The following is a 27,639-nucleotide window of genomic DNA, read 5'->3' as shown; positions in this document are numbered from 1 at the left end:
GCGGCGGTTAAAAGTTTCTAGCTGTGTGTTTTTGCGTTCTTTGTTTGCTGGGACAATTTTGGCACGAGTGGGGGTAAGTAATAATTTTTATTTACATTGTACTGAGGTTTATAGGGGCCATGCCGTTTTTAGAATCAACAAAGTTAGAAATTTCGATCATACAACAGTACCGGCCTGCAGACCTTGATTTTAGAAAATACTTTTTCAACTTAATTGTTTAGCTGTTTAGTACTCCCTTGGAAAAACCTAAAAAAAAGGAAAGAAGAGAAGAATCGACGTTATTTAAAGAATGATAATTATGTTAATAATCTTGATTTTATTATTTTTCCCAGATGAGCTCATAAAAATGTGAAAATAAGTGGTATATTGTGTATAAAATTGCAGTGGAAAAGGTTTTCTTAAATGATCCGAAAATGCCAAATGAAGTGCTGAATTCCAAAATTTTTCACTGTGAATAGAATGACCGGATAGCACGGAAACACCGGAAAGCACTCAAATTTCTTATAGAAAACATATAAGGGATGTTGTGGGCAAGTTTTCAATGGTTTAAATCAATTTTTCAGGGTTGAGGGGGTATGCCTCCGGGCCCCTCTAGCTGGTCAGCTACTTTTTTGTTATACTTGAATATGCCTAACATCCAAAAAAAAAACCATCAAATTATTTAGTGTATAAGGACACATGTTTGTCATAGTAAGGTTTCGGTTGGACCCCTCCTGAGAAAATTGGCTGGAATCTGCACACAGGTGCTAGACACGTAACCAAATATTTTACTTATAGGCCTATATATGTCTCGTATATACATATATAGGCCTATGAGTAAAATATTTGGTTACGTGTCTAGCACCTGTGGATCCGCGCATGTTATAGACCTTTTGGCTGTGTTTTTAGAACATTTATTATCTTTTTTTTCTAAAGGATTGGTTGAACTAGAACGCACAGATTTGTGTATTATCTACAGAACACTTTTATAGTCAGCGTACCTGTTTTCAAACCCCCTTGAACTTATACTTTTTTCAAACTATGATATTTACCTTCAGGCCATGAATGATACAATCACTGGCACTTGCAGGTAATTGGTATAGAGATGGTACCTAAAAAAAATCATCTTTATAAAAAAATTTTCAGAATGAAATGATCAGGCTGGTAATATTGCCCAGTCGGGCTTTCTACATAAAAACTAACATTTTTTGAAAAATTATAAAGACATTTCTTTCAAACTTGGTCCATTTATTATATAATTTTCTTGCCTCCAGTTTTTTTAAAATTACTTCCCTTTTTCAGATTTTTATGATTCATAATTTTTGAAGTCCAAAAACAAATGTTAAAATGCAATGTTTAAAACAGAAAAGGGTTCAATGGCTTTCTATTGCCCGAAACTTGTGCGCCAATACCTTTATTCTATACATTTAGGGTTAATACTTCATTTCTAGTGCAGATGTTTGAGTATTTTTTTACAACTAATATTTTTGCTTTTTCTGGGATATATTTTATAATCCTGAAGTCCTTCACTTGTATAGTTCTTTGAAAATATGTCTCCAAAAGCAAAATTCACAGCATTCAAAGTTGAAATTATCTTCATGAATGTGCTGGTGTAAACAAAAATAAACCCCGGATGTGTGTTTTACGGTGCGGATTTGACTGTGAATTTTTTTAAAAACAATTTTACTTACTAATATATTGATTAAAAGATATGTTGATATATAAATTTACAGATGATATATTGATTTATATATGATCTGTTAATTACTGTGTGTGCATGCTCTACCTGTTTAAGTGAAAGCACAGTAAAATGTTTACATTCATGTACTGGCGCAATAATTTAGAGCATTAGAAAGCCATTGAACCCTTTTTAGCTCGACTATTCGACCTGTATTGATTTTAAGTTCCAAAGGTCAGTGACCCGGAACATCTAAACCTTTTCCGGACAATAACTTGAGAACGCTTGGGCCGAGGATCATGAAACTTCATAGGGATGTTGATCATGACCAGCAGATGACCTCTATTGGTTTTGAGGTCAGTAGGTCAACTGTCAAGCATGTTCACCTTTGAATTTGGCTTAGTTCTGTGACAAGGCCATATTGTGGGGGTATAATTTGTCACTCCTGTGACAACTCTAGTTTGCATCTATTTATAAATTATAGCCTCATTTCGGAGCATTCTTCCGAAAAAAACCTAAGATGCGCGATGGGTTTGTATTTAGTCAGAAAACATACTTTCGGTTTGAAATAGGCAAATTTTAAAGGTTTTTGTTTATCTGTTATTCTTGAACAAATTCATGACTATTCAGATCCGATGCAGTGGGCCATATTTTCTGTAAATATGAAAGCTCAGCTACAAACTCTGGTTTTCATATGATACTCTTTCTGGTGTCAGTGAGGACCTTTAAACTCATTCTAAACACAAATTCATTGTCAAATGTTGAATATTCCCCTTTTAAGACTTATCCGAATTTTAGTGGGAAATGTTGTGGATGGGCACTTTTTATCCCCCACTGAAGTTTTGGCATTGTCTCTTCATCTGTCAGTCTTTCTATCCGGATCCATATTTTTGATCTTTTTCTTTTTAGCTCACCTGTCACATAGTGACAAGGTGAGCTTTTGTGATCACCCGTCGTCTGTCGTTAGTCCGTGCGTCCGTCAACAATTTCTTGTCTGCATGATAGTGGTTTCATTTATGATTTTATTTTAACCAAACTTGCACACAACTTGTATCACCATAAGATCTCGGTTCCTGTCTTGAACTGGCCAGATCTCATTATGGGCCAAAATTAGCTATTTTGAGCTTGTCTGCACAGTAGCAGCTTTATTTATGATTTGATTTTTACCAAACTTGCACACAACTTGTATCACCATAAGATCTTGGTTCCTTTCTGGAACTGGCCAGATTCCTTAATAGGTTCCAGAGTTATGGCCCCTGAAGGGGTCAGAATTAGCTATTTTGACATTGTCTGCACAATAGCAGCTTCATTTATGATTTGATTTTAACCAAACTTGCACAAAACTTGTGTCACCATAAGATCTTGGTTCCTTTTTTGAACCGGTCAGATCCCATAATGGGTTCCAGAGTTATGGTCCCTGAAAGGGTCGGAATTAGCTATTTTGACCTTGTCTGCACAATAGCAGCTTCATTTATGATTTGAATTTAATTAAACTTGCACAAAACTTGTGTCACAAAAAGATCTTGGTTCCATTCTTGAACCGGCCAGAGAGCTCGCCCGCTTAGCTCAGTAGGTAAGAGCATTGGTCTACGGATCTCAGGGTCACGAGTTCGAACCTCGAGCGGGGCGTATGTTCTCCGTGACTATTTGATAAACAACATTGTGTCTGATATCATTAGTCCTCCACCTCTGATTCATGTGGGGAAGTTGGCAGTTACTTGCAGAAAACAGGTTTGTGCTGGTACAGTATCTAGGAACTCTGGTTAGGTTAACTGCCCACCGTTACATGACTGAAATACTGTTGAAAAACAGCGCTAAACCCAAAACGAACAAATGAACCAGCTAGGTCCCATAATGGATTCCAGAGTTATGGCCCCTGAAAGGACCAAAATTGGCTATTTTGACCTTGTCTGCACAATAGCAGCTTCATTTATAATTTTATTTTAACCAAACTTGCACACAACTTGTATCCCCATAAGATCTCGATTCTTTTTTATACGCCCGCAGGGACGTATTATGTTATCGCCTCGGTGTCTGTCTGTCTGTGTGTTGGTTAGCGATTTCCCTTCCGCTCTGTCACTCTTGAACTCCCTGATGGATTTCAGAGAAACATGACACAAATGTTCACTCATTGAAAGGATGTGCAGAGCGCATGTTTTGGATGGCTAAATTCAATGTCAAGGTCACACTTAGGGGCCAAAGGTCAAATGACTTTGTTTTATGTGAATATTGCTCTGCATTGCGGTGCTCCTTTTTTTATTAGCTCACCTGTCACATAGTGACAAGGTGAGCTTTTGTGATCACCCTTCATCCGTCGTCAGTCCATCTGTCAACAATTTCTTGTCTGTACGATAGAGGTTTCATTTATGATTTTATTTTTTAACCAAACTTGCACACAACTTGTATCACCATAAGATCTCGGTTTCTTTGTTGAACTGGCCAGATTCGATTATGGGTTCTAGAGTTATGGTCCCTGAAAAGCCAGAATTAGCTATTTTGACCTTGTCTGCACAATAGCAGCTTCATTTATGATTTTATTTTAACCAAACTGGCACACAACTTGTATCACCATAAGATCTCGGTTCTTTTCTTGAACTGGCGAGATTCCTTGGGTTCCAGAGTGATGGCCCCTGAAAGGACCAGAATGAGCTATTTTGACCTTGTCTGCACAATAGCAGCTTCATTTATGATTTGAATTTAATCAAACTTGCACAAAACTTGTGTCACCATAAGATCTTGGTTCCTTTCTTGAACCGTCCAGATCCCATTATGGGTTCCAGAGTGTTGGGCCCTGAAAGGGCCAAAATTAGCTATTTTGACCTTGTCTGCACAATAGCAGTTTCATTTATGATTTGATTTTAACCAAACTTGCACACAACTTGTATCACCACAAGATCTTGGTTCGTTTCTTGAACTAGCCAGATTCCGTCGTGGGTTCCAGAGTTATGGCCCCTTAAAAGTCCAAAATTGGCTATTTTGTCCTTTGCAGTCATATAGAGACTCATTTATGGTTTTATTTGATACAAACTTCCAAAATATCTTCAACAACAATAAATCTTGGATTCCATGACAAATCAGACCCAATCGTAGGTTCCAGAGTTATTTTATATCTGATTACCTCCCCTGATTGTAATCAAAATGGATTTATATCAGTAAGTACTTATAGGACTTTTTTGAAATTTCATTATTGTCATTAGTTGGACTGAGACAATCAGGGTAGGTAACTATGGACTGATTTTATGTCAAATTATCTCCCTTTATTTCAAATTAAAATGGGTATATCTCCGTAACTAATGAAGATACTGATCTGAAATTTCATTTATGTCGACAGATTTATTTGGCAGATCCTTCTTTTGTTCACTTTCAATATTTTTTTTTAATTACTTCCCTTTTACTTTACTATAAATAGCTTATTTTTAGTAACTTTTTTATTATTGGCTGTACGAGACCACTTTTCTTTGGTACAGTATGGATGGTACCGCCATATTTTTTCTGAGGACCTTCTTGTCCTCAAGTGCATTGATAACAGGTGAGCGATATAGGGCCATCATGGCCCTCTTGTTTGGCAGATCCTTTTGTTCGTTTACTATATTTTTTTAGCTCGACTATTCGAAGAATAGTCTAGCTATTCTACTCTCCCTGGCGTCGGCGTCGGCGTCACACCTTGGTTTTAAAAGTTTTGCATGCAAGTACATACAGCTATCATTTAAAGGCATAATTATGGCTTTGAAACTTATTTATTCTTTTTCTTAACATGTATTTTGAGCAAATTATGCCCCCTTTTGGACTTAGAAAATTCTGGTTAAAGTTTTACATGCAAGTTACTATCTCCAAAACTAATGCAGATATTGAATTGAAACTTCACATGTGTCTTCAGGGTTATAAAACTAGTTGATAGCACCAAGTCCCATAACTCTGACCTTCATTTTGGCCAAATTATGCCATCTTTTGGACTTAGAAAATTCTGGTTAAAGTTTTGAGTGCAAGTACATACAGCTATTATTAAAAGGCATATAGATTTGAAACTTATTTTTTCTTTTTCTAGATCAATTACCTATCTCACTGGGTCAAGTCCCATAACTCTGACATGTATTTTGGCCAAATTATGCCCCCTTTTGGACTTAGAAAATTCTGGTTAAAGTTTTGCGTGCAAGTACATACAGCTATTACTAAAAGGCATATAGGTTTGAAACTTATTTTTTCTTTTTCTAGATCAATTACCTACCTCACTGGGTCAAGTCCCATAACTCTGACATGTATTTTGGGCAAATTATGCCCCCTTTTGGACTTAGAAAATCCTGGTTAAAGTTTTACATGCAAGTAACTATCTCCAAAACTACTACAGATATTAAATTGAAACTTCACATGTGTCTTCGGGGTTATAAAACTAGTTGATAGCACCATGTCCCATAACTCTGACATGTATTTTGGGCAAATTATGCCCCCTTTTGGACTTAGAAAATCCTGGTTAAAGTTTTACATGCAAGTAACTTTCTCCAAAACTACTGTAGATATTAAATTGAAACTTCACATGACTGTGTCTTCGGGGTTATAAAACTAGTTGATAGCACCAAGTCCCATAACTCTGACATGTATTTTGGGAATTTGCCCCCTTTTGGACTTAGAAAATCCTCGTTAAAGTTTGCGTGCAAGTACATACAGCTATTACCAAAAGGCATATAGCTTTGAAACTTATTTATTCTGTTTCTAGGTCAATTACCAACCTCACTGGGTCAAGTTTCATAACTCTTAACATGTATTTTGAGCAAATTATTGCCCCCTTTTTGACTTAGAAAATTCTGGTTAAAGTTTTACATGCAAGTTAATATCCCCAAAACTAATGCAGATATTAAATTGAAACTTAACATGTTTCTTTGGGGTTATAAAACTAGTTGATAACATCAAGTCCCATAACTCTGATAAGTATTTTGGTCAAATTATGTCCCCTTTCGAACTTAAAACTTGATATTTAACATTTTGGGTGATAATTTCCTGCTTCTGTGACAATATTTCGAATAGCCGAGCTTGGCTGTCTTACGGACAGCTCTTGTTTTATTACTTCCCTTTTATGTTACTATAAATAGCTTATTTAGTAACCTTTTTATCATAGGCCGTAGGGAAAAACTGAGACCACTTTTCTGTGTACAACATGGATGGTACCTCCAATTTTTAGGTGTATTTTGACATATCTGTACCTTGTAAGAATTTTTTCTTTTTGTTTTTGGTTAAAGCAATGGTACTCAGGTGAGCGATATAGGGCCATCATGGCCCTCTTGTTTTATTTTTCAAACCTTCCATGAATATTTATTAACATGTGAAGTTGTACACACCTCTTCCTGATTTAAATTTTGACAGAATTATGCCCCTTTTTATACGCCTGTTTGAAAAACGGGACGTATTATGGGAACGCCCCTGGCGGGCGGGCGGGCGGGTTGGCGGGCGGCGTCCACAGACCTTGTCCGGAGCATATCTTCTACATGCATGAAGGGATTTTGATGAAACTTGGCACAGTTGTTCACCATCATGAGACGGAGTGTCATGCGCAAGAACCAGGTCACACTTAGAGGTCAAAGGTCAAATTCAAGAATGACTTTGTCCGGAGCATATCTTCTTCATGCATAGAGGGATTTTGATGAAAGTTGGCACAATTGTTCATCATCATGAGAAGGAGTGTCATGCGCAAGAACCAGGTCCCTAGGTCTAAGGTCAAGGTCACACTTAGAGGTCAAAAGATACAAGAATGAAAACTTTGTCCGGAGCATTTCTTCTTCATGCATAGAGGGATTTTGATATAACTTGGCACAAATGTTCACCAGCATGAGGCGGAGTGTCATGCGCAAGAACCAGGTCTCTAGGTCTAAGGTCAAGGTCACACTTAGAGGTCAAAGGATACAAGAATGAAAACCTTGTCCGGAGCATTTCTTCTTCATGCATAGAGGGATTTTGATATAACTTGGCACAAATGTTCACCACCACGAGACGTAGTGTCATGCGCAAGAACCAGGTCCCTAGGTCTAAGGTCAAGGTCACACTTAGAGGCCAAAGGTCAGATACAAGAATGACTTTGTCCGAAGCATTTCTTCTTCATGCATGAGGGATTTTGATGTAACTTGACACAATTATACATCATCATGAGACGAAGTGTCATGTGCAGTTACCTTCTTTAGAATTACTTCCCTTTGTTGTTACTATAAATAGCTTATATTGTAAGTTTTTCATTACTAGTCGTAGGGAAAAATAGAGACCACTTTTCTGTAGTACAACATGCATGCTACATCCAATTTTGAGGTGTATTTTGACCAGTCTCTACCTGGTAAAGATTTTTGTGAGGACTTACATTTTTTTTTTTTTTTTTTTTTTTTTTTTTTTAAGATTAACTTCCCTTAGTTGTTACTATAAATAACTTATATTGTAACTTTTTTATAATTGAGCGTAGGGAAAAACCAAGACCACTTTTCTGTGGTACAACATAGATGTTACTTTCCAATTTTAGGTGTATTTTAAGGTATCTCTACCTGGTAAGGAGTTTTTTTGTGAACTAAGAAAAACAAAACACTTAGTTATTACAAAAATTACCACAAAATTAAAATTCCATTTGCAAATACAGGTGCTAGAGTAAAGAAATTTGCTGTGACGGGCGTATATTGTGACATTCTTGCACTCTTGTTAACTCTAATTTTTTGTTAAAATTTTTGATAAAATCAAATATCTCTGTTACTATTAAAGCTTTTGATTCTTGACTTGAAACTGTAAATGGTTATTTACTATCAAAATCTACACCAGGAGACACAATTCCCATAACTCTGATTTGAATTTTGACAGAGTTACTGTTATGTCCTTTTTATACGCCCGTTTGAAAAACGGGACGTATTATGGGAACGCCCCTGGCGGGCGGGCAAGCGGCGTCCACAGACCTTGTCCGGAGCATGTCTTCTACATGCATGAAGGGATTTTGATGAAACTTGGCACAGTTGTTCACCATCATAAGATGGAGTGTCATGCGCAAGAACCAGGTCCCTAGGTCTAAGGTCAAGGTCACACTTAGAGGTCAAAGGTCAAATTCAAGAATGACTTTGTCCGGAGCATATCTTCTTCATGCATAGAGGGATTTTGATGAAAGTTGGCACAATTGTTCATCATCATGAGAAGGAGTGTCATGCGCAAGAACCAGGTCCCTAGGTCTAAGGTCAAGGTCACACTTAGAGGTCAAAGGATACAAGAATGAAAACTTTGTCCGGAGCATTTCTTCTTTATGCATAGAGGGATTTTGATATAACTTGGCACAAATGTTCACCACCATGAGGCGGAGTGCCATGCGCAAGAACCAGGTCTCTAGGTCTAAGGTCAAGGTCACACTTAGAGGTCAAAGGATACAAGAATGAAAACCTTGTCCAGAGCATGTCTTCTTCATGCATAGAGGGATTTTGATATAACTTGGCACAAATGTTCACCACCACGAGACGTAGTGTCGTGCGCAAGAACCAGGTCCCTAGGTCTAAGGTCAAGGTCACACTTAGAGGCCAAAGGTCAGATACAAGAATGACTGTCCAAAGCATTTCTTCTTCATGCATGGAGGGATTTTGATGTAACTTGACACAATTATACACCATCATGAGACGAAGTGTCATGCGCAGTTCCCTTCTTTCGAATTACTTCCCTTTGTTGTTACTATAAATAGCTTATATTGTAACTTTTTCATTACTAGTCATAGGGAAAAATAGAGACCACTTTTCTGTAGTACAATATGCATGCTACATCCAATTTTGAGGTGTATTATGACCAGTCTCTACCTGGTAAAGATTTTTGTGAGGACTTACTTTTTTTTTTTTTTTTTTTTTTTTTGTTTTTTTAAGATTAACTTCCCTTAGTTGTTACTATAAATAACTTATATTGTAACTTTTTTATAATTGACTGTAGGGAAAACCCAAGACCACTTTTCTGTGGTACAACATAGATGTTACTTTCCAATTTTAGGTGTATTTTAAGGTATCTCTACCTGGTAAGGAGTTTTTTTGTGGACTTAGAAAAACAAAACACTTAGTTATTACTAAACAACCACAAAGTTAAAATTCCATTTGCAAATACAGGTGCTAGAGTAAAGAAATTTGCTGTGACGGGCCTATATTGTGACATTCTTGCACTCTTGTTTAACTTGGATTTTTCTTTTACTGGCAAAGCTAATTCAGAGTCAAGCACTGAAAAAAGTCGAGCATGTTGTCTTGTTTATTTTCCAATTTGGAAATAAGGGAGACCTGAGGTCAATTTGACAAATTAAATTTTAAAGAAATTACTGTATTGATAAAACTAAGTGTATGTTCTTGTGTCTTGAATTGCTTGCATACATAAAACTATTTTTAATATGTTTATGAAAAAATTAATTTCATGTCAAAGTTTAATTTTAGTTATAAGATGTTTGCAACACAAACCTTTAAAAACTTTGTGTATTTTTCACTTAATAAAGAATCATTTCTCTGGCCCAGCTCACAGGGGTTTGGCTCATGCCTAGGTCCAGGCCCTACCCTATAAGAAAAATCCGAAGGGACATAGAACTTGGCTCTAGGTGAAACGATTTTCCTGTGTTTTTCTTATAGCGTAGGGCCTGGACCTAGGCATGAATCGAACAGCTGTGGCCTACCTGAGTAAAATTCAAATGAGAACTGTCGACCAATTGCAAAATTTCATAGGCAATAAAATAATCCTTATGTTTTATGACTCGGGTCAGGTACATTTTGACATATATGCAGCTTAAACTTTATTTTTTTGACTAAGTTGAAGGCCATAAGTCTGGTCTTGCAAAGTGAAAAAACTGGTCAACAATTCACATTCTGGATGACATCCCTAAATCAAGGGCCATAACTCTGGTCTTGCAAAATGAAAAAAAAAAACGTGTGTACAAATGCACAAATTCATATGATGGATAATATTCGTACATGATTACATGACTCAAGGTCCATATTTTATTATTTTTTTTAAATATATGCAACACAAGTACTTCATGTGTATTTTTCACTAAGTCAGGGACCTTAAATCCAACCTGGCTAAGTGAAATCCCAAACAGAACACAAGTGGACAACTTCACATGCAAGTGGACAACTTCACATGCTATATAACATTTCATGACTCTTAAGTCAAATACTTTTTGAGATGCATGTGATACAAACTTGTATCCCATTTATACATATTTTTGACAATCAAGAGCCATAACTCTGGTCTGACTGATATAAATCCAGAACTTTACATGCTGAATAATATTCCTATGAAGTTTCATGACCCTATAATGTCATATACTTTTTGAGATGTGCAGCACAACTTATGACTTTTTGTGCAAACTGTGAAATCATTTAATTTCGTGGGCATGAAATTTAGTGGTTTTGGTTCAAACGGCAATTCCGTGGGGATATAGATTTAAACTTTTGAACATAAAATGAATGGGAATTTTACTTGTTCTTTGGGATTAAATTTTATGGATTGACTCGACCACGAAATCCACGAAAATTAGTCCCCCATGAATATTAATAATTCCACAGTATCTGTTTTACTGTGTCAAATGTCATAATTCTGGTCTGACTGTTTGCTTTGACAAAACCCCATATGCACAACTTCACATGCTGAATAGTATTCCTGTAATGTTTCATAATACTGCATCAACCTTTTCAGACAAATGCAACACAAAGTTAGGCCCTTTTCATGCTTATTTTTGTACCCCCCACAACAAAGTTGTAAGATTGGTATACTGGTTTCAGGTTGTCTGTCTGTCCATCCGTCTGTCTGTCCGTAGACACAATCTTGTGCGCACCATCTCTTCTCATCCCCTTGACACAATTTAATGAAACTTCACACAAGTGATCAGTTACAACAGCAGTTGTGCATGGGGCATGTTAGGTTCTTTCAGAAAAAAAGGCAGAGTTATGGGACTTTGTTTTTTGTTACTATACATAGACACAATCTTGTGCCCACCATCTCTCCTAATCCCCTTGACACAATTTAATGAAACTTTGCTTAGCCCGCGAATTCTTCTAGTTCATTTGAGTTTTGGTTTGGCACTTGCATAATATACACCACAAAAACAGATTATGAATATGTATGAATTTAAATGAACCTGACTAACGTATTGTTGAAGTGTTTACATGATAGACAGTCAAACGTATGGTCCGATCCGCTGACAAATTAGTAGGAGACTAAAAGTAAAATGCAACAAGATCATTTTCTTTGTATTACAAACAACCTTTTAATAGAAAATAATAAAATCAACAACTGAATGAAAGCACTGCAGTACAGGCAAATCCCTATGAACGGGTATGAGTAAGGAAAATCATGTATCAAATTTATGCTACACAACCTAAACAACGTATATTCGACTAAATTTCTTGATAGACAGTCATCCGGGGTAACTGGTAAGAGACTAAAAGTAAAACATAAAAAGCAAGCAAAAACATATGACAGAAAAAAAAACTAAAAAAAAACAACCTATAATTAAATATTGATGTTTGTTTGTTTGTTTTGGGTTTAACACCGTTTTTCAACAGTACCGTATTTCAGTCAGGTAACGGCGGGCAGTTAACCTAACCAGTGTTCCTGGATTCTGTACCAGTACAAACCTGTTCTCTGCAAGTAACTGCCAACTTCCCCACATGAATCAGAGGTGGAGGATTGTTACCGGTCTTTGCCCGGCTTGTGGACACTATATCTTGCCGAGTTTAAATAAAATATATAATATTGTATTGTAAGCAAAATTTCACATGCTGAATAATATGTTTCTTAATACTTATCGAGACAAATGCATCACAAAATTAGGCCCTTTTTATGCCTATTTTCCACCAGTCAAGGGCCATAGGTGTGGTCTGACTCTTAGATCCAAATTAAAACCCCTGGTGCACTGCTTCCTATGCTGAATAACAATCCTGCAAGGTTTGATGACTCTGGGTCAAATACTTTTTGAGATATGAATGGTACAAATTGGGATGGACAGACAAGGGCAACTCTAGGGCCCCCATGCATACCCCCAAAAAATGTTTCATACTTACTCAGTGGCAAAAGAAAGATCAACCATAAATACTTAGCATGTACGCAAGCATGCCATGCATGTACCAGGGTGTGGATAATATCCCTTGAAGAATATAATTATTGATTAGAAAAGAAGTGGCACTTAGTTCTTACTGATTGCTATGTCATACTTAAACAGAATGAAATGAACTTATGAATGTAAACTTTCCTCTTTTCAGGTGTGAAGGACTTGTCAGCTGTCTAGGTCGTTGGGGAACTGCCACTGGTATGTGGTGAGGAGGTAGGCATGGTTGTGGATGAGACCCAGTCACTAGACGAGGCCTTTTCTGCTGACCAGGTGTCAAATGGGGTTCCCTTGGTGCCAGCCTATAGGACATTCTTTGGGGATGGGAAGATCTTCAGTTTCCAGAGTTGGCTCTGACTGAGGCAGGACCAGTGGAGGTTCTTCTACCCAGATATAGTTCTTTCCAAGGTGGGTCTTGCTTTTCTGCAGATTGAGCCTGGTCTTCCAGACCTTCTTGACTAGGTTGTATTCCTGTTTAGTGTTTCAGCCAGATCTCTCATAGAAAATGCTGACCTTCTGATAGTTATTTGGTGTACCAAGCAAGTTAGTAAGATTTCTTTAAGTTCTAAAAGCACTGCCTAAAATCATTTGTCCTAGACCTTTTATTCAGGATCCAGGAACACCAGAACTGTCTGCTGTTCAAAAACAGTACTCGACCCATTAAAACACTTTTTAGCTTGACTATTCTAAGAATAAGTATAGCGCTATCCTACTCACTATGGCATCAGTGTCTGCGTCGGCGTCATACCTTGGTTAAGTTTTTCGTACCAGTCCACTTTTTGACAGTCTTTTGAGATAAAGCTTTGAAACTTTCAACACTTGTTTACCTTCACCATGTCCAGTTGTAGGCAAGAGTACATAACTCTATCAAGGATTTTGGATGAATTATGGTCCTTTTAACTCAGAAATCTTGGTTAAGTTTTTCGTACCAGTTCACATTTTGTGTAAAATGTTTGACATATGGCTTTGAAACTTTTATCCCTTGTTTATTATAACAGTCTGTATCTGTAGACAAGAGTACATAACTGTTTCAACTATTTTGACTGAATCATGGCCCTATTTGGACTTGGAAATTTGTACAATTTGTGTACAAGTCTATGTTTTGTCAAACTATTTGACATGTGGCTTTGAAAGTTTGCACAAATATTCATCATCATGATTTATATCTGTAGGCAAGAGTACTTAACTCTTTCAACTATTTTGACTGAATTATGACCCTTTTTAGCTCGACTGTACGAAGTACAAGTAGAGCTATCCTACTCGACGTCCCCACCTTGGTTGAAGTTTTTTTTACACTTTCGCTTTTTTCAACATCTCTGTAATTACTTGATGGATTTGATTCAAACTTGAAATAGTTATTCCTCATCATCACCCACATCATCTGGCATAAGGGCCATAACTCTGGCACCAATATTTCATGATTTATCTCCCCTTTCCACTTAGTTTTTAAGGTTAAAGTTTTGATGCACTTTCACTCTATCTGTTATTACTGAATGGATTTGATTCAAACTTAAAACAATTGTTCAACATCATCACCCGCATCATATGACACAAGATGCATAACTCTGGCACAAATTTTTCATGAATTATTCCCTCTTTTTACATAGAATTTCAGGTTAAAGTTTTGATGCACTTTCACTCTCTGGGGGGGGGGTATATTGTTTTGCAGATGTCGGTAGATCTGTATGTAGAACAATCCGATTCCGGATGATAACTCAAGAATGCTTGGGCCTAGAATCATGAAAGTTGATAGGGAGGTTGGTCATCACCAGCAGATGACCCCTATTGATTTTGAGATCTGTATATCGAAGGTCAAGGTCACAGTGACTGTCGGTCTGTATGTAGAACAATCCGATTCCGGATGATAACTCAAGAATGCTTGGGCCTATAATCATGAAAGTTGATAGGGAGGTTGGTCATCACCAGCAGATGACCCCTATTGATTTTGAGATCTGTATATCAAAGGTCAAGGTCACAGTGACCCTGATTAGTAAAACGGTTTCCAGATGATAACTCGAGAACGCTTGGGCCTAGGATCATGAAAGATGAAAGGCAGGTTGATCATCACTCGCAGATGACCCCTATTGATTTTGAGATCTGTATATCAAAGGTCATGGTCACAGTGACCCTGATTAGTAAAACAGATTAGTGAAACTTGAAATAAATATGAACCAACGTACTTTGATGGTGCCTATCATTTGTTTTTATTAGCTCACCTGTCACAAAGTGACAAGGTGAGCTTTTGTGATCGCGCGGTGTCCGTCGTCCGTCCGTCCGTCCGTAAACTTTTGCTTGTGACCACTCTAGAGGTCACATTTTTCATGGGATCTTTATGAAAGTTGGTCAGAATGTTCATCTTGATGATATCTAGGTCAAGTTCGAAACTGGGTCACGTGCCTTCAAAAACTAGGTCAGTAGGTCTAAAAATAGAAAAACCTTGTGACCTCTCTAGAGGCCATATATTTCACAAGATCTTCATGAAAATTGGTCTGAATGTTCACCTTGATGATATCTAGGTCAAGTTCGAAACTGGGTCACGTGCCTTCAAAAACTAGGTCAGTAGGTCTAAAAATAGAAAAACCTTGTGACCTCTCTAGAGGCCATATATTTCACAAGATCTTCATGAAAATTGGTCAGAACGTTCATCTTGATGATATCTAGGTCAAGGTCGAAACTGGGTCATGTACCCTCAAAAACTAGGTCAGTAGGTCAAATAATAGAAAAACCTTGTGACCTCTCTAAAGGCCACATTTTTCATGGGATCTGTATGAAAGTTGGTCTGAATGTTCACCTTGATGATATCTAGGTCAAGTTCGAAACTGGGTCACGTGCCATCAAAAACTAGGTCAGTAGGTCTAAAAATAGAAAAACCTTGTGACCTCTCTAGAGGCCATATATTTCATGAGATCTTCATGAAAATTGGTCAGAATGTTCACCTTGATGATATCTAGGTCAAGTTCGAAAGTGGGTCACGTGCCCTCAGAAACTAGGTCAGTAGGTCAAATAATAGAAAAACCTTGTGACCTCTCTAGAGGCCATATTTTTCATGGGATCTGTATGGAAGTTGGTCTGAATGTTCATCTTGATGATATCTAGGTCAGTTTTGAAAGTGGGTCACGTGCCATCAAAAACTAGGTCAGTAGGTCAAATAATAGAAAAACCTTGTGACCTCTCTAAAGGCCATATTTTTCATGGGATCTGTATGAAAGTTGGTCAGAATGTTCATCTTGATGATATCTAGGTCAAGTTCGAAACAAGGTCATGTGCGGTCAAAAACTAGGTCAGTAGGTCTAAAAATAGAAAAACCTTGTGACCTCTCTAGAGGCCATACTTATGAATGGATCTCCATAAAAATTGGTCAGAATGTTCACCTTGATGAGATCTAGGTCAAGTTTGAAACTGGGTCACGTGCCTTCAAAAACTAGGTCAGTAGGTCAAATAATAAAAAAACCTTGTGACCTCTCTAGAGGCCATACTTTTCATGGGATCTGTATGAAAGTTGGTCTGAATGTTCATCTTGATGATATCTAGGTCAAGTTTGAAACTGGGTCAACTGCGGTCAAAAACTAGTTCAGTAGGTCTAAAATTAGAAAAATCTTTTGACCTCTCTAGAGGCCATATTTTTGAATGGATCTTCATGAAAATTGATCTGAATGTTCACCTTGATGATATCTAGGTAAGTTTCGAAACTGGGTCATGTGCGGTCAAAAGCTAGGCCAGTAGGTATAAAAATAGAAAAACCTTGTGACCTCTCTAGAGGCCATATTTTTCATGAGATCTTCATGAAAATTAGTGAGAATGTTCACCTTGATGATATCTAGATAAAATTCAAAACAGGGTCACGTACCTTCGAAAACTAGGTCAATAGGTCAAATAATAGAAAAACCTTGTGACCTCTCTAGAGACCATAGTTTTCAATGGATCTTCTTGAAAATTGGTCAGAATTTTTATCTTGATAATATCTAGGTCAAGTTCAAAACTGGGTCACATGAGATCAAAAACTAGGTCACTATGTCAAATAATAGAAAAAACGACTTCATACTCAAAACTGGGTCATGTGGGAAGAGGTGAGCGATTCAGGACCATCATGGTCCTCTTGTTAATTGATTTTCCTTACAGTTATTGCCCTTTAATTGTTTAAAAATCTACAGATTTGTACATAACAAACCAACCAGTTGGTAGAATTTCATTAAACTTCTTTCATTCTTTTTTCATGAACATTTATTATAAACATGTGAAGTTGTGTACCCACACCTGGTCACCACCTTGCCTTGGTCACCCCCACCCCCTCCAAAAAAAAAAAAGAATTTTTTTTTTTCATTACTTTTTATTACTTTTTTTTTTCAAACCTTGATCAACATGTGATGTTCTGTACCCTCACCCAGTCACCTTCCCCCCCCCCCCCACCACCACCAGTTTTCTGTTAAATTGATTTTGACTAAGGAAATTATTTGCCTCTAAAGTCACATCCTTAACTTTTTGCCTGATATATTGTTTTGCCATTCTTCACAACAAACCCTTTCGGCGGGGGATACCAATTCATCAAATTTGCTTGTTCAAATTTGGACCACCTCTGTTGTTTTAAGTGGCAAGATGAACCTTGACATGAGTTGACCTTGATCTTGACCTAGTGACCTACTTTCACATTTCATTAGCTACAGCCTTCAAATTTGGACCACATGCATAGGTTTGTGTACCGAAATAAAATTTGACCTTGATTTTGACCTAGTGACCTACTTTCACATTTTTCAAGCTACATCCTTCAAATTTGGACCACATGCATAGCTTTGTGTACCCAAATGAACTGATCTTGAGATTGACCTAGTGACCTACTTTCACATTTCTGAATCTACAGGCTTTAAATTTGGATTGCATGCATATTTTTGTGTTCTGAATTAAAATTTGACATTGATTTTTACCTAGCATCTACTTTCACATTCCTCAAGCTACAGCCTCCAAATTTGAAGCACAGGCATAGTTCTGTTTACAGAAATGAACTTTGACCTTGAAATTGATCTAGTGACCTACTTTCACATTTCTCAAGCCACAGCTTTCAAATTTGGACCACATGCACAGTGTTTTGTACCAAAATGAAATTTAACATTGATTTTGATCTTGTGCTAGTCTTGAAATTTTGAACATTAAAAAATAGCTCAGTGGTCGGTGCCAAGATCACTCTGTGATCTCTTGTTAGGTTAATAAGTTAAAGGTCAAGGTCAGATTGGACCAGAACAGTAGGACTTTTGTTTACAGTGAGCTCATAATTTCTGCTCCTTGTGCAATTACTGAATGCATCAAGGGGGACCATTTCGTGTTCGACGAGCTCTTGTTACTGAATGGATTTGATTCGAACTAAAATAGTTGTTCAGCACTATCACCGATGCCATATAACACAAGGTGCATAACTCTGGCACCAATTTTTCATGAATTATTCCCCCTTTTTACTTAGAATTTCAGGTTAAAGTTTTGATGCACTTTCGCTCTATCACTGTTATTACTGAATGGATTTGATTCAAACTTAAAATAGTTGTTCAACATCATCACCCACACCATTTAACCTAAGTTGCATAACTCTGGCACCAATATTTCATGAATTATGCCTCCTTTTTAGCTCACCTGAGCCAAAGGCTCATGGTGAGCTATTGTGACCGCTTCATGTCCGGCGTGCGTCGTCCAGCGTCCGTCCGTCAACATTTCCTAAAAAAATCTTCTTCTTGAAAACCACTGGGCAGAATTACACCAAACTACACAGGAATGATCCTTGGGTGGCCCCCTTTCAAAATTGTTCAAAGAACTGAATTCCATGCAGAACTCGGGTTGCCATGGCAACCGAAAGGAAAAACTTTAAAAATCTTCTTGTCCAAAACCACAGGGCCTAGGGCTTTGATATCTGGTGTGTAGCATCATCTAGTGGTCCTCTACCAAAATTGTTCAAATTATCCCCCTAGGGTCAAATATGGCCCCGCCCTGGGGGTCACATGGTTTACATAGACTTATATAGGGGAAACTTTGAAAATCTTCTTGTACAAAACCACATGGCCTAGGGCTTTGATACTTGGTATGTAGCATCATCTAGTGGTCCTCTACCAAGATTGTTCAAGTTATTCCCCTAGGATCAAATATGGCATCGCCCCGGGGGTCACATGGTTTATATAGAGTTATATAGGGAAAACTTTGAAAATCTTCTTGTACAAAAGGACATGGCATAGGGCTTTGATATTTGGTATGTAGCATCATCTAGTGGTCCTCTACCAAGATTATTCAAATTATCCCCCTAGGGTTAAATATGGCCCCGCCCCGGGGGTCACACGGTTTATATAGAGTTATATAGGGAAAACTTTGAAAATCTTCTTGTACAAAACCACATGGGCTAGGGCTTTGATATTTGGTATGTAGCATCATCTAGTGGTACTCTACCAAGATTGTTCAAATTATCCACCTAGGTTCAAATATGGCCCCGCACCGGGGGTCGCAAGTTTTACATAGACTTATATAGGAAAAAAAGTTTAAAAATCTTCTTATCTGAAATCGCAACTCTTAGACCTTTGATATTTGGTTTGTAGCATTGTCTTATGGTCCTCAATCAAAATTGTTCAAATTGTACCCCTGGGGTGAAAAGAGGCCCTGACCTGGGGGTCCCAAGTTTTATATAGACTTGTATAGGAAAAAGATTTAAAAATCTTCTTGTCAGAAACCATACAACCTAGGCTTTTGATATTTGGTATGATGCATTGTCTAGTAGTCCTCTACCAAAATTGTTCAAATTATGCTAAAAGAGGCCCCGCCCTGGGGTCACTTAGTTATTATGTGAGTTATATAGGAAAAATACTTAAAAAATCATCTGATTCTATTTCCAAGACTATTTAATTATAATTACCTGATGACCCCAAGTAATATGGTGTCACTTGATTGTGACCTTGACCTACTGACCTACTTTCTTGTTTTTTAAGATACAGCCTTGAAATATTGATGACTTACACAGTTTTGCACACAAATTGTAAAACTGAATTTCATTGACCATGAATGTGACCTACTGACTTTCTTAATATTTATGATCAGTTTGACATTTGAAACATATAGCTGATATTACTCAGGTGAGCGATTCAGAGTCATCATGACCCTCTTGTACTTAGAATTAAATGTTAATTTAGATGCATTTTCACTATTTCTCAGTTATTATGAAATGCATTTCATTCAAGCTTTAAGTAGTTGTTCCACTTTATCACCCACATCATATGACACAAGATGCATAACTCTTGCACCAATATTTTATTAATGATGCCCCCTTTTTGTTTAGGTTTTACTTATATAGTATTTTGATACACTTTATCTGTACCTCTCTTATTACTTAATATTTTTGACACAGACTCAGGCAATTGTGCAATATCTTCATTCACCATTGGAGTTAATAAACACTCCAGTGACAGCTCCAGTTTCCTCAGATCAGCCCAGTTTCACTATCCAGCATCAAAATAGTCAAGCACGCTGTCTCCTGTGACAGCTGTTGTTTGATTTGGAAATTGGTTCAATTTTCGCACAAGTCCATGTTTTGTCAAAACTATTTGACATCTTGCTTTGAAACTTTGAACACTTGTTTATCATCATGATTTCCATCTGTAGGCAAGAGTACATAACTGTGTCAACTATTTGGCTGAATTATGACCCTTTTTGGACTTGGAAATTGGTTAGTTTTCATACAAGTCAACGTTTTGTCAAAGCTATTTGACATGTGGCTTTGAAACTTTGAACACTAGTTTATCATCATGATTCTGTCTGTAGGCAAGAGTACATAATTCTGTCAACTATTTTCGCTAAATTATGGCTCTTTTTGGACTTGGAAATCATGAAAGATTTTAGTACCAGTCTATATTATGCCTAACCTGTTTGTCATATGGCTTTGGAACTTTGACCACTTGTTTACCTTCATAGTCTACGTACCTAGGACAAGGACTTGAGCTGAGTTATGGTCCTTTTCTGGACATAGAAATTAGTAAGGTTTCGCACACCATTCGATATTTTGTCTATCAACTGTTTGGTATATGGCTTTGACACTTTGAACACTTGCTTACCAACATGGTCACACATTGCATTATAGTGCAAAACTTATCCAAATCCACAAATGCAGATAAATTGTTTGTCTTATCTGTTCCTTTTCTTTTGTCTGAAAATCTCAGGTAATATTTTGACCGTATACTTCTATCAATGCTTCGAATAGTCGAGCGCACTGTCAACAGACAGCTGTTGTTAGGAGAAGATCTTGGTACTTTTATTCCTATAGTGTTCCTGCCCTTCTGAGGAATGGCTGGTAATTGTCTCGGTATTTTAATGTATAATTTGTATATATATGTATATAGATATTAGATGATATGGTAATATTGTTAAAGAATTAGATTTGAAACTGCCTAGCTGGATATGGAGAGCACAGATACGCGGATCATTTGGATGAGCGTTTGATACATATGACCTCTTGACGATTTGATAAAAAGTGATATTGTAATATATACAGCATTGCAGTTCTATAAAAGTGGTATTGAATACATATATGTCCTCTGACGATTTGAAATAAGCTGTATCGTAATGAATAAAGCATTGTAGTTCTGTAACGGTGGTATGAAATAACAATGTGTAATTTATGTATATCATAATACCTATAATTCCGGTTGTAGAAGGTCTTTTTCTTAGTTATTTCAAATATTCTTCTTTCTTGCTGTCCCCTAAAATGTGAAACCTAATACTAGTAGCTTAAGTATGATACAATTAGACATGTTTGTAAATTTTACCATGTTTTTGTGTTACTGCTTTTTAGGTTGCATGTTGACTGCAACACACTACTAACACAGGTGTTGGATGCCACAGCTGACACTGCTCTAAAGGTAATAGACACCTTTTTTACATACCATTTATCCTCTGACAATTTAATAAAAAGTGGTATTATTATATATAAAACATTGCAGTTTTAACTTTTAACAGTGTAATTTATGTACATCTTAATATCTATAATTCCGGTTGTAGAAGGTGTTTTTTTTATTGGTTATTTCAATATTCCTCTTCTTGCTGTTCCCCCCAAATGTGAAACATAGGATAAGTATTAGCTCACCTGTCACATCGCCCTCAACGCAACGGTCTACTTATTATAAATTTTATAAGATCATCTATTGTTACGTTGAGTGCGACAAGTGACAATGACTTTTGTGATCACCGTTCGTCTGACGTCCTTTGGATAGGGAACTCTGCAATTGCAAAGCCATTCTAGGTGCCCTTTTCTTTTTCAGCTAGAAGGAACTAAATTGTGTAGATAGGGAAGATCTCTCAAGTATAAGGTTATGTAAGTATCAGGCAGATAATGCGCTCCTTTGGAAAGGCATTTGATGCCTGTAACTATGTAGCCAGGTAATGCATCTCCTATGGGGAAGGCATTTGTAGCCTGAACTCTGCAGCCGGATAATGCCTCTCATATTGAAAGGCATTTGAAGCCTCGAGTATACAGCCGGATAATGCACTCCTATGGAAAGCATTCGAAGTAATGAAGTATGCAGCTGGATAATGCCTCATCCTATGGAAAACCATTCGAAGTCTGCTAAAAAATAATATAAGTGGTCTTTAGAATCAAATGGTTGGTATCAAGAACAGTAAGTAATTGCAAGTTGTGAAGAGATCAGGACATTACATCGGCCAGGCTCACATTTTGAGGGACAGTGAAAATTGTTCAAGCTAAATCTCTTAAGCACTGAGTGTTAAATTCTTTTTCTGAATGAAAATTGAGTTATGTCTTTTGCAACCGGAATTACAGAGATAATGTTTTTATATGCAATATTTTATGTTTGTGTTGTATAGATTTTTTTTCTATTTTCAGAGGGACCTGTAGTTGGGAGAGCTGATAGTTTGTTTTCAGTTTTGTACATATTTTAATGTTATGACATGTTTTAAAATCTGAATAAAATGAATAAATACCATTTTTTATATACGTTATGATTTAATTGCGTGCTTAGGCGGCATAGTGGGAACGAGGGCGGGACGCGCGTTTTTTTTTCCATTGCTTTGGTGGATTTTTGGAAGGTGTTGATTTTTGTCAGTTATTTGTTCGGAGGCAGTTGGTTTTTGTTTGGAGTTGTTGGTTTTTATAGGTTTTGGAGATGGTTTGTTTTTGTTCAGAGGTGGGACATTGGGCTGATTTCTTTCCAAACAAAGGAAGCTGTGAATCAGCTGCTGTGAATTCAGCCAAAAAATGGGTTAGTTTGTGTTTTTAAGTATGATATAATTGGACATGTTTGTAAATTTTACCATGTTTTTGTGTTACTGCTTTTTAGGTTGCATGTTGACTGCAACAGACTACTAACACAGGTGTTGGATGCCACAGCTGACACTGCTCTAAAGGTAATAGGCACCTTTTTTTACATACCATTTATCCTCTGACAATTTAATAAAAAGTGGTATTATAATAATATATAAAACATTGCAGTTTTAATTTTTATGCCCCCGAAGGGAGGCATATAGTTTTTGAACCGTCTGTCTGTCGGTCTGTCAGTCTGTCCGCAATTTTCGTGTCCGGTCCATATCTTTGTCATCGATGGATGGATTTTCAAATAACTTGGCATGAATGTGTACCACAGTAAGACGACGTGTCGCACGCAAGACCCAAGTCCGTAGCTCAAAGGTCAAGGTCACACTTAGACGTTAAAGGATAGTGCATTGATGGGCGTGTCCGGTCCATATCTTTGTCATCGATGGACGGATTTTCAATAACTTGCATGAATGTGTACCACAGTAAGACGACGTGTCGCGCGCCAAGACCCAGGTCCGTAGCTCAAAGGTCAAGGTCACACTTAGACATTAAAGGATAGTGCATTGATGGCGTGTCCGGTCCATATCTTTGTCATCGATGGATGGATTTTCAAATAACTTGGCATGATTTGTACCACAGTAAGACGACGTGTCGCGCGCAAGACTCAGATCCGTAGCTCAAAGGTCAAGGTCACACTTAGACGTTAAAGGTCATTTTTCATGATAGTGCATTTATAGGCGTGTCCGGTCCATATCTTTGTCATTCATGCATGGATTTTAAAATATCTACGCATGAATGTGTGACACAGTAAGACGACATGTCGCGCGCAAGACCCAGTTCCGTAGGTCAAAGGTCCTAAACTCTAACATCGGCCATAACTATATATTCATTCAAAGTGCCATCGGGGGCATGTGTCATCCTATGGAGACAGCTCTTGTTTAACAGTGTGATTTATGTACATCTTAATATCTATAATTCCGGTTGTAGAAGGTGTTTTTATTGGTTATTTCAATATTCCTCTTTCTTGCTGTTCACCCAAAATGTGAAACCTAGGGTAGGTATTAGCTCACCTGTCACATCATCACCTCAACGCAACAGTTGTATATCTTATTATAAATTTATAATAAGATATAACTTTGTTGCGTTGAGGTGACGACATATTGACAAGGTGAGCTTTTGTGATCACCGTTCGTCCGAGGTCCTTTGGATAGGGAACTCTGCAATTGCAGAGCCATTCTTAGGTGTCCATTTCTCTTTCAGCTAGATAGGGAACTAAATTGTGTAGATAGGGAAGATCTCAAGTATAATGCATCTCCTATGGAAAGGCATTTGTAGCCTGTAACTCTGCAGCCGGATAATGCCTCTCATATTGAAAGGCATTTGAAGCCTCGAGTATACAGCCGGATAATGCCACTCCTATGGAAAGCATTCGAAGTATGTAAGTATGCAGCTGGATAATGCCTCTCCTATGGAAAACCATTCGAAGTCTGCTAAAAAATAATATAAGTGGTCTTTAGAATCAAATGGTTGGTATCAAGAACAGTAAGTAATTGCAAGTTGTGAAAGAGGATCAGGACATTACATCGGCCAGGCTCACATTTTGAGGGACAGTGAAAATTGTTCAAGCTAAATCTCTTAAGCTACTGAGTGTTAAATTCTTTTTCTGAATGAAAATTGAGTTATGTCTTTTGCAACCGGAATTACAGAGATAATGTTTTTATTGCAATATTTTTATGTTTGTGTCGTATAGATTTTTTTTCTATTTTCAGAGGGATCTGTAGTTGGGAGAGCTGATAGTTTGTTTTCAGTTTTGTACATATTTTAATGTTATCACATGTTTTAAAATCTGAATAAAATGAATAAATACCATTTTTTTTATATACGTCATGATTTAATTGCGTGCGTAGGTGGCATTGTGGGAATGAGGGCGGGACGCGCGGTTTTTTTTTTCCATTGCTTTGGTGGATTTTTGGAAGGTGTTGATTTTTGTAGGTTATTTGTTCGGAGGCAGTTGGTTTTTGTTTGGAGATGGTTTATTTTTGTTCAGAGGTGGGACATTTGGATGATTTCTTTTAAAACAAAGGAAGCTGTGAATTCAGCAAACAAATAGATTAGTTTGTGTTTTAAGTATGATATAATTAGACATGTTTGTAAATTTTACCATGTTTTTGTGTTACTGCTTTTTAGGTTGCATGTTGACTGCAACAGACTACTAACACAGGTGTTGGATGCCACAGCTGACACTGCTCTAAAGGTAATAGACACCTTTTTTACATACCATTTATCCTCTGACAATTTAATAAAGTGGTATTATAATATATAAAACATTGCAGTTTTTTTAACAGTGTAATTTATGTACATCTTAATATCTATAATTCCGGTTGCAGAAGGTGTTTTTTATTGGTTATTTCAATATTCCTCTTTCATGCTGTTCCCCAAAAATGTGAAACCTAGGGTAAGTATTAGCTCACCTGTCATATCGTCACCTCAACGCAACAGTTGTATATCTTATTATAAATTTATAATAAAATACAACTTTGTTGCGTTGAGGTGACGACATAGTGACAAGGTGAGCTTTTGTGATCACCGTTCGTCCGAGGTCCTTTGGATAGGGAACTCTGCAATTGCATAGCCATTCTTAGGTGCCCATTTCTCTTTCAGCTAGATAGGGAACTAAATTGTGTAGATAGGGAAGATCTCTCAAGTATAAGGTTATGTAAGTATGCAGGCGGATAATGCCTCTCCTGTGGAAAGGCATTTGAATCCTGCTAAAAAATAATATAACTGGTCTTTAGAATCAAATGGATGGTGTCAAGAGCAGTAAGTAATTGCAAGTTGTGAAAGAGGATTAAGACATTACATCAGACAGGCTCACTTTTTGGCGGACAGTGAAAATTGTTTAAGCTAAATCTCTTAAGCTACTGGGTATTTAATTCTTTTTCTGAATGAAAATTGCGTTATGCCTATTGCAACCGGAATTAGAGAGATAATGTTTTTATGTTTGTGTCATATAGCTTTTTATTTTCTTTTTAGAGGGATCTGCAATTGGGAGAGCTGATTGTTTTTGTTCAGAGGTGGGGCATCCGATGATTTCTTTTAAGACAAAGGAAGGTGTGAATTCAGCAAACAAATAGATTAGTTTGTGTTTTAAGTATGATATAATTAGACATGTTTGTAAATTTTACCATGTTTTTGTGTTACTGCTTTTTAGGTTGCATGTTGACTGCAACAGACTACTAACACAGGTGTTGGATGCCACAGCTGACACTGCTCTAAAGGTAATAGACACCTTTTTTACATACCATTTATCCTCTGACAATTTAATAAAAAGTGGTAATATAATATATAAAACATTGCAGTTTTAACTTTTTAACAGTGTAATTTATGTACATCTTAATATCTATAATTCCGGTTGTAGAAGGTGTTTTTTATTGGTTATTTCAATATTCCTCTTTCTTGCTGTTCCCCCAAAATGTGAAACCTAGGGTAAGTATTAGCTCACCTGTCACGTCATCACCTCAACGCAACAGTTGTATCGTATTATAAATTTATAATAAGATACAACTTTGTTGCGTTGAGGTGACGACATATTGACAAGGTGAGCTTTTGTGATCACCGTTCGTCCGACGTCCTTTGGATAGGGAACTCTGCAATTGCAGAGCCATTCTTAGGTGTCCATTTCTCTTTCAGCTAGATAGGGAACTAAATTGTGTAGATAGGAAAGATCTCTCAAGTATAAGGTTATGTAAGTATGCAGGCGGATAATGCCTCTCCTGTGGAAAGGCATTTGAATCCTGCTAAAAATAATGTAACTGGTCTTTAGAATCAAATGGGTGGTGTCAAGAGCAGTAAGTAATTGCAAGTTGTGAAAGAGGATTAAGACATTACTTTGGACAGGCTCACATTTTGGCGGACAGTGAAAATTGTTTAAGCTAAATCTCTTAAGCTGCTGGGTGTTTAATTCTTTTTCTGAATGAAAATTGAGTTATGTCTATGCAACCGGAATTACAGAGATAATTTTTTTGTTTGTGTCATATAGCTTTTTATTTTCTCTTTTTAGAGGGATCTGCAATTGGGAGAACTGATTGTTTTTGTTCAGAGGTAGGGCATCCGATGATTTCTTTTAAGACAAATGAAGCTGGGAATCAGATTAGTTTGTGTTTTAATTATGATATAATTCTACATGTTTATAAATTTTAACATGTTTTTGTGTTACTGTTTTTTAGGTTGCATGTTAACTGCAACAGACTACTAACACAGGTGTTGGATGCCACAGCTGACACTGCTCTAATGGTAATAGACACTTACTTTTTACACAGAAAGCTCCAAGTTTGGAAAGCTGATGGTTGGTATGTGTGTGTTTTGGCTTTTATGTATTAAATGTTTTAATACCTGTTTTAAAATATGAATACATCAATATTCCATTTTTGTGTTTTTATGTTTGTTTTATGTATGCTGCAATAGTCTTTAATTTTATCTTTTTACATAGAAAGCTTGGTGCTTCTGAGGGATCTACCTTTCAGATTATGTTTACATTAGCAAGCTGATGGTTTGTGTGTGTCTTCTTTTTTTACACGTATGTATCACCTAAAATTTTAACCTACCTTTTATAATATGATTATGAAAAGAATG

General features: G+C 37.0%; 1 long non-coding RNA gene across 3 annotated transcripts; it reads left to right on the top strand.

The window, feature by feature from the left end:
- LOC128548951 (uncharacterized) lies at positions 1–27,557 on the top strand. 3 transcript variants are annotated; one of them, XR_008367374.1, is made up of 6 exons: positions 1–73; positions 12,880–13,133; positions 23,033–23,099; positions 24,777–25,261; positions 26,219–26,285; positions 27,234–27,557. It is a non-coding gene; the product is annotated as an uncharacterized LOC128548951 (long non-coding RNA). The 3 variants fall into 3 exon arrangements; XR_008367373.1 differs by lacking the exon at positions 27,234–27,557 and having other exon boundaries at positions 26,219–26,317; XR_008367372.1 differs by lacking the exons at positions 26,219–26,285; positions 27,234–27,557 and having other exon boundaries at positions 24,777–25,845.
- Positions 27,558–27,639: the final 82 nt, after the last annotated feature.

This window comes from Mercenaria mercenaria, chromosome 15 (assembly GCF_021730395.1).
Source record: "Mercenaria mercenaria strain notata chromosome 15, MADL_Memer_1, whole genome shotgun sequence".
NCBI classification, from domain to species: Eukaryota; Metazoa; Mollusca; class Bivalvia; order Venerida; family Veneridae; genus Mercenaria; species Mercenaria mercenaria.
Note: the sequence above shows the minus strand (reverse complement) of the source record. Positions and strands in the feature narration are given on the sequence as shown.